We start from the raw sequence: 8,033 nt of genomic DNA, 5'->3' as shown, positions 1-8,033 counted from the left end.
CAACGAAAATAAATTCATTTCAGAATTCTCCCAAACAAATTAGCCACATACACATATACTTCAGATTTTGAGCAATTTAACAATGTAAGGGACGATGTCAAAAGATTGATGTCGGATAAAAAACTTGTTTGCTTTAGTTTGGGGGTGGGGGGTTTGACCTTAAAAAGTTTCCATCCGACAAAAACGATTTTATTTTTTAATGAAGTCAAAAAAACCTTGGAGTATTTGTAGTTCGTTTTTTTCTATTCAATCATAGACAAAAATAACAGAAAGTGCAAAAAAACATCCAAGACGAGAAAATAGTTCGGTCCGAGTGTAAATATGTGCGTCAAATGAGGTCAATTTCAGGGCATGGACCTAGAACCCAGAAAAGTAGTTTGCGTATGCGTATATTCCGCTTCATTATTACAACCAACTGCTATGCCATACTACTGTCCGATTATCAATTTGTATTTAATGGTGAATGTAGTCTGACACCATGATCAATATTTATCAATTAAGTTTCAGTGGGGGGTAGGGGGTTTTTTGGGAAAAAACTAAAAGAATTCAGTTTTTTATCCGACCGATCTTTTGACGTCGTCCCTAATACTTTTAACCTTTTTCACCACCAGACTTTCTCACCGAAATTTTTCTGTACTTTTTTTATCTTATATCCTTCATTATTTTGGGAAATGAACACTAATTTTGTAGGTAACAGCCAAAAATAAAGTTGATTTTCAGTTTTTACTAAAAAAGTTTGCTATTTTTGTCCTAATCTTCTGAAGAAATGTGAAAACTATAAATGGGACTAATTCATGTGATGAAAAGAAAGAACTGGTGGTGAAAATACTAAAATAGAAGACAAGTTTCACTTCCTCTTTGAATGTCAACTTCAGAAAAATCTGCAAAATGAGTTCATGTCCATATTTCGTGTCGGTCGATACTGCCGCTGTACTGTCTTTGTGCATACTTTGAGGTATTTTCGTACTTATACTTATTGATCACTATTATTAATAAAACTATGACGAGATAACTTTATTTCTAAGACACATATAGTGTATTTGTAAATTAAGAACATTTAGTATTCTGAGCTAACAATAAAGCTGCAATATAATCATGTCATTTACATTCAAGTATAACTCATTTTATTTCTGAGTATTTTTTTCCAATTCATATCAGTTGACCATGGAGACTTTTAGGAGATAATTTATTAATTAAAACTTAAATATTATCTCACAATAATACATAGTTTAAAGCGGAGGGGAATTTTAAGTGACAATAGCAACACATGCTAAAACGCAAAGGCTAATTGAAACAATGACACTATGGCAGTATACTGGATATGCAGGTTAACCCGAATTGATTTAAAACCATTGGAGGTGAAAAACCTTGAGGAAGTTGAATGTAACCATGGTGACTGGGTTAGTGTCGATGACCACCCACTTAAAGCAATAAGCTTACAATTAGTATACACCGATGGGAATTATGGAATTTATATTGTTACTTGTTGAATGAAAACACAAAGCTGTAAAATTTAAAGTCATGTTATTTTCTCATGTTAAACAATGCTAACAGGACAGGAGAGAAACCAGCAATATGACCAAGATTTTAATCATAAAATTTGGTGATATAAATACAACGATTTGATGATACTGATACAATGATTTGGTGATGCCAATACAATGATTTCAAGAAATCAGTACAATGATTTGGTGATACCAATACAATGATTTCGTGAAATCAGTACAATGATTTGGTGATACCAATACAATGATTTCATGAAATCAGTACAATGATTTGGTGATACCAATACAATGATTTCGTGAAATCAGTACAATGATTTGGTGATACCAATACAATGATTTCATGAAATCAATACAATGATTTGGTGATACCAATACAATGATTTCGTGAAATCAGTACAATGATTTGGTGATACCAATACAATGATTTCGTGAAATCAGTACAATGATTTGGTGATACCAATACAATGATTTCGTGAAATCAGTACAATGAATGGTGATATTGATACGATTGTGTAGCGTAATCTGTCTAGATATGTCTCATATTAGTAACATCGGTAAATACTACAAGAAGTTTATGGAAATTAATGATACGCACTAATAGCCAGGTTGTATGGTCAGTTACGCCGGGACTGTACAACACAGTGGAGGTAAAAACTAACTTATATCTCAAGTGTCTAAGACAACGGAAGTGTACACTATATGAAAGGATTAAATAACAATACACACATTCTTTAGACATGACATACAATGTAACAAGTTACAAGACAACCAATGCTGTATTATTAGTCAGACCTCTACACTGTCAACCCTTGGAGGTGGGGCTACGCACACCACTGTACCATGTATTTCTATGGGCTCTTCATGATCTGGTTGGGTATTCGGCCTTTGTTTTGCCAGGTGGTGAAAATAGCAAGATGTTCACCCCCGAGAATAGTAGCTTCTGTGAAGCTCTTATTTCCTAAATTTTGCAAGTCACTGAGAATTTTTGGGACCTACAATATCATACTTTCGTGAAATTTTGCATTGAATTTCATAGATTTCTTTACTCGCAACAAATTTACAGCAGTGAAAATTAGGTTTTACAGTGTATTGATACATTGTATCCAGCATTTGAAAACAATCATGAGAATTATCTCACTGTGAATTGACCTTTTCACCACCAATTCACAAAATAGTCCCGTTTATAGTCTGCACTTTCCTTCAGAAGATTGAAACAAATATAGCCAAATTTTTTCAGTTGGTACCAAAATTAGGGTTCATTTCCAGAAATATGGAAAAATATAAGAACAAAATGCAGAAAACTTTGGGCAAGAAAGTCTGGTGATGCAAAGGTTGAAGAACTCAATCTTAAAGGCACTGGTACAAGTACAAGCACCCCCCCCCCCCTCAAATATATAAATATTCTGGTGAACTTAAAATGGTTTATTAGATTTAATGGTTGATTAAAGTCTGCTTGAATATCGTGAAATTAAACGGGAGTGAATATAAATGCTATTACAGTAGTAGAAATTCATGGTCAGTATAATTGTAAAAGTGGGAGTGATAGAAGCTGATACAATCCACCATGACACCACCAGTGTGTAACTTACAGTTAAGTCCCGGCGTAAAATTACATCTAAGTTAGCTAACTGTTTGCTTTACATTTTCATATTACCTGAAGTGAGTAGCATTGCTGCCAATAAGTGTTCTCAAACACATTTTCTTTGTTTTGTTACCAATTTGACACCACAAAAAAAGAACAAGTCACAAATGAAATGGACATGAATAATATGTTTAGCTTTTTTGAAATTTTTGACTACATATAGGATATAGTACAGTGTATGATTAATTCAACTTATAAGCTGACTTTGTATTTTTCATAAAATTTCAAATTTTTAATGCAAGTATCATTGTCACCAATAATTATTTTCAGTTGTTACCAGGGTTACTGAATAAGAGACATTTATGCAATTTATATACATGTATATGTACATGTAGCGCTTAAAAGACTGGGATGAGTGGGCACCAATGTTAACTCTTTGAAAGCCATTGTCAATTTTTGGCACCATCTACAAAATGACTTTGTACAGTCTGCTCTTCCTCACATGAAATGTTGATAAAAATTGACAAATTTTTTGATCAAAAACTGAAAGAAATATCTGAAACTGTCTGTATGGTCCAAAATGGTGATGAAATGTACTGAAAATTTACAAAATGTTAAAATATTTGTACTTGATTTTGGGCAGAAAAAATCACATTCTCAAAGGGTAAAATTGATAAAATATCACATAGGAATAATATGTAAAATATCAAAGTCAAAATAAATGGGTATCAAAGGCTAGTGCCTTTGGCAAGTTCAAGTACATGGTGGTTTTACTTGGAGGGGGTGAGGGGGTGAGGGAGGACCAGTAAGCTAAGACAGATGCAAGTTACACTGGGACTGTACTGCAGATGGTTACATCCCTGTTTGACTGATTGATATGGTCAGACACTCCATGCTAGACAATGAAATCTACATACATTGTCACTGTTTTCTGTCAAGTAGTTTATATTATTAGTGAAGTGTTGTGAATGGCAGTAAAATACCATTTATTGTGACTAATGACTTGTCACAGCACAGTGTCAAATATAGAGAGTAGATGTGAAAGGCAGTAATTCCATTGCTTAATTAAACTTTTCATCACCAGACTTTCTCACCCAAATTTTTCTGCACTTTTTTTTTTTATATTCTTCAATTTATCTGGAAATGAACCCTAATTTTGGAGCCATAAGAAAAAGTTTGAATCAATTTTAGTTTTTACTGAAAACAATGATTATTTTTGTACCAATTTCTTGAAGGAAAGTGCAGATATAAACTGGACTATTTTTTTGAATTTGTGATGAAAAGAGGGAACTGGTGGTGAAAAGGTTAATTGAACAACATCTACTTTTATAGACAAGAAAAAACAGACTGAAAAAAATCTAATGATAATATGGATAAAAAAATGTGTTTATTTTATTGTGTTTTTCTTTCTTGTTAGATGAACAAATTTTTTCTGATAACAGTCCACAAAATCATGCTTTACCCAATTTCTATTGTTTTGGGAATGGCATAAATGTGGACGTAGTAATCTGGGTATGAATTAACTTCTAAGCTAGCTGGCTTTGCTTTTCATAAAAACTTACAATTTTTAAAGTGAGTATTATTGTCATCTATAATTTCAACTAATTCTTTGCAGTACTGTAAAACTTCAGCTGGAATTTTTTTTTCGCTGAAAAAACTTTTTTGGTGTTTTGTATGGAATTTATTTTCACTGATTTGTGGCGAGTTGAATGTAAAATATAGAAATATAGAAATTCCGTAGAAAACACTCAAAAAGTATTTTCAGCGAAATTTAATTCCAGCTAATATAAAGTATTCTACAGTATTCGCTGGATTTTATTTTCACTGAATTATTCCTTCAGCAAAAATAACGAAAACATCTATTACCCTAGATTATTTAGGATTACCCTAAACAATTTAGATACGCGGTGGTTTTGAAAGCTACGCTTTAAGCTACGCTCAGACTAGACTGTAAACGTACATGTGGCCAATCTTGTAAACTATGAAATACACATGCACAGAATGTTGAATTGTGGGTAAAAGAAGTGACAAGTTGTATACCCGGTAGTCTGTTTTATGTTACAGAAGGTTTTATCAGCACTCAGATTTTTTTGGTAACCTAATGACAACCTAGATATTTTTTTTTTCATTCATTAAATTAATCGCCATGGTGACCAAAATAATAGCAATCTGGAGGGTTGGAGTGATTACTGTGTTTGGAATAAAAAGAGAAGATACCACATATATCAATGCTTTCTCCTAAAAAATAACATAGATAATTGGTTAACTTGCATAACAATATAGTATGTTAATGACTTGTATTCATTGTTATGCTAAATTGTATCTATTGTTTATCTATTATTGGGAACCCCCACCCTATAGTAATACTAGTAATGAACAAGAAATATCAACAGGATTTAGTCGGGATGACAGATAATTTACATATAATTTGCATAATTTATTCATAGTGTTCACACATTTGTTCAACAATTCACAAACTGCTTATACAGTTGATTTACTTTTAGTTTTATTGTTAGTAACAATGAACAAGAAATAAAAGTTCTGTATGAAACAAGGAAATCAATAAATCATATCACAAATCATATTTTTTGACATCAGTATTTTTAGGTTTCGGTTGCTGTAATTATTAGGACATTCTTTACATATTATTATAATGTACTCATTTCGAGTTTGTTTACTATTATTTTATCGTTATTTTGAGAACAAAATTGTAGCACCATTTCTCAGCTTAAGGGTGGCAGTCGTCGTGCCGCGTCCTGTTCGATATAAGACTCATAGCGACGTATACAACGCGTGTAAAATACATTGTTTATTTACATGAAATTTGAACATGCACTGCACAATGACCACCGCGTTTTAAAATATCACTGGCTGTATTGTTGCAATGATGATAAATAATGATAACAACAGTGATGTTTTGTACTTCGTTTTGAATTAATTTTTCGCTATTTTCGCTGAAGGAATAATTTAGTGAAAATAAAATCCAGCAGATATACTTTTTTTATATATATTTTACATTCCAATCAGTGAAAAATAAATTCCATACAAAACACCCAAAAAAGTCTATTCTGCGAAAATAAATTCCAGCTTAAATAAAGTATTTTACAGTAATACAGCGCTACAATGTAGGCCAAAAAGGTCACCAGCCATGGTGGAAAGTTCAAATTTTTGAAAGAAAGGCGTTTCTTTGCTCTAATTAGGGTCGGCAACAATGTTTTGATTTCATTATAGTTTCAATTTAATACTTCCTTAAAAGCGTTTATTTCAGTTCAGCATTAATATTGCTATTTCCTTCAAACTTTTTTTCTGAATTGCACATCCCTCAGAGCAGCATGGGGACACCACTGTACTGTACTGTCTGCATACAGAGAAAAAAACACTGCATGTTCAAACTGATCACCATCAGGACCGAGGTGCTTATCACAACATTAAAGAACCTTGACCCATACAGGCCTGGTCTGACCAGGGACCCAGAGAATAAAGAGCCCTACTGATCTAGGTAGTCTGCTGACCAAGGACCCAGTGGACAAAGGACTTCACTGACCTGAGGAAGGAGTGAACACAATGTAACCATCCCACTGTATATATTGACATTGCAATCTAGTGTAGGAGAGGGTACACAGTAATGTTTATATTGGTTTATGAAATCAGACAATGAGCCTGTCATGTGACTACTGGGTTCAGTCATGTGACTACTGGGTTCAGTCATGTGACTACTGGGTTCAGTCATACTACTACGATTTAAGTGCCTCTGATTTTCCATTTACATTTTCAGTTCTTGTTATTGTTCCATATTTGGAATTCCCATTTCCTAATATAGTAATAGAGTAAAAAATGAAAATTGATTCAAATTTTGTCTGTTGGATCCAAAATTAGGGATTTATTTCAAGAAATATTAGGGAATATAAGAAAAAAGTTCACAGTAATTTGTGCGAGAAAATCTGGGGGTAAAAAGGTTAAGTTTGATCAATATAAGTAAAAAAGTAAACTTCAAAACAAAAATATTCAGCAATAATATAAAAATATACTTAAAATTGTTGATCATTTTCACTGTTTTGGATGAATACCATCTGTGGAGAACACATTTTAATTATGGTTAGCATATAAACGACAAATCAGTGAGAAAAAAACATGTACCGTAAAATCTGTATTAGAAGCCGCATCCCTAATAGAAGCCACACCCATTCGTTTTGAATAGTTGAGAACCAAAAATTCATCATTTCTCATATGTGTAGATGCTCTATTAGAAGCCGCATCCCCTCTGTTGCATTGTACCATTTTAATAGAAGCCGCAGTTTCTAATACAGATTTTACAGTACTTATACACAAATTGTTTTTTAAAGTGTTGAATATTTTTTATAATTTATTTGTTTTTAAATAGTGTTAGATTCTGAATTAAATTCTTCACTATTTAATATTTCAAAAGTATCACATAAATTATTGTTTTCAACATTTCAAATATTCAGGGTATTTTTTCACTACAAATTATTTTTTTTTAAACTTGACTATCTGAAAAAAAAATGTAAAAATGAACAATTTTGAAATAATTCCTATAAAAATCAATGTTAAAGCAATATTTTATAAAAAAAAATTTACCATAATTAAATTGTATATGAGGTGAACCATTCCCAGAAATACTACAATACTGGGTCAATACGTGGAACAGATACTACACATGATCTTAACCAAAAGGCCGAGAAGCAATAAGATAATTTCTTAATAATTCTTGACCATATGAAATTCTGAGACTAGGTTACCATAGAAACCAAAGGTTAGAAATCTCTATTTGTGGAGGTTTGATCTATTTTATCGTCAAAATGTTCAGTGACAGTACATCTTTTTCATCTATGGTTTTTAAACAGAGGCATAATACAATATGTCAATGAAATCTGATCTTTTGGTTTAAGCTTTAAATTTATTGGTCAATTCAGATTACCATACTGTAA

General features: G+C 32.2%; 1 pseudogene; it reads right to left on the bottom strand.

Annotated features, from left to right (window-relative positions):
- Positions 1 to 7,699: 7,699 nt before the first annotated feature.
- LOC144362667 (U2 spliceosomal RNA) lies at positions 7,700 to 7,792 on the bottom strand (annotated as a pseudogene).
- Between the last annotated feature and the right edge of the window lie 241 nt (positions 7,793 to 8,033).

This window comes from Saccoglossus kowalevskii, chromosome 20 (genome assembly GCF_978046115.1).
Source record: "Saccoglossus kowalevskii chromosome 20, keSacKowa6.1, whole genome shotgun sequence".
Lineage (NCBI taxonomy): Eukaryota > Metazoa > Hemichordata > Enteropneusta > Harrimaniidae > Saccoglossus > Saccoglossus kowalevskii.
The sequence above is the reverse complement of the archived record's forward strand: the minus strand, read 5'-3'. Positions and strand labels throughout refer to the sequence as shown.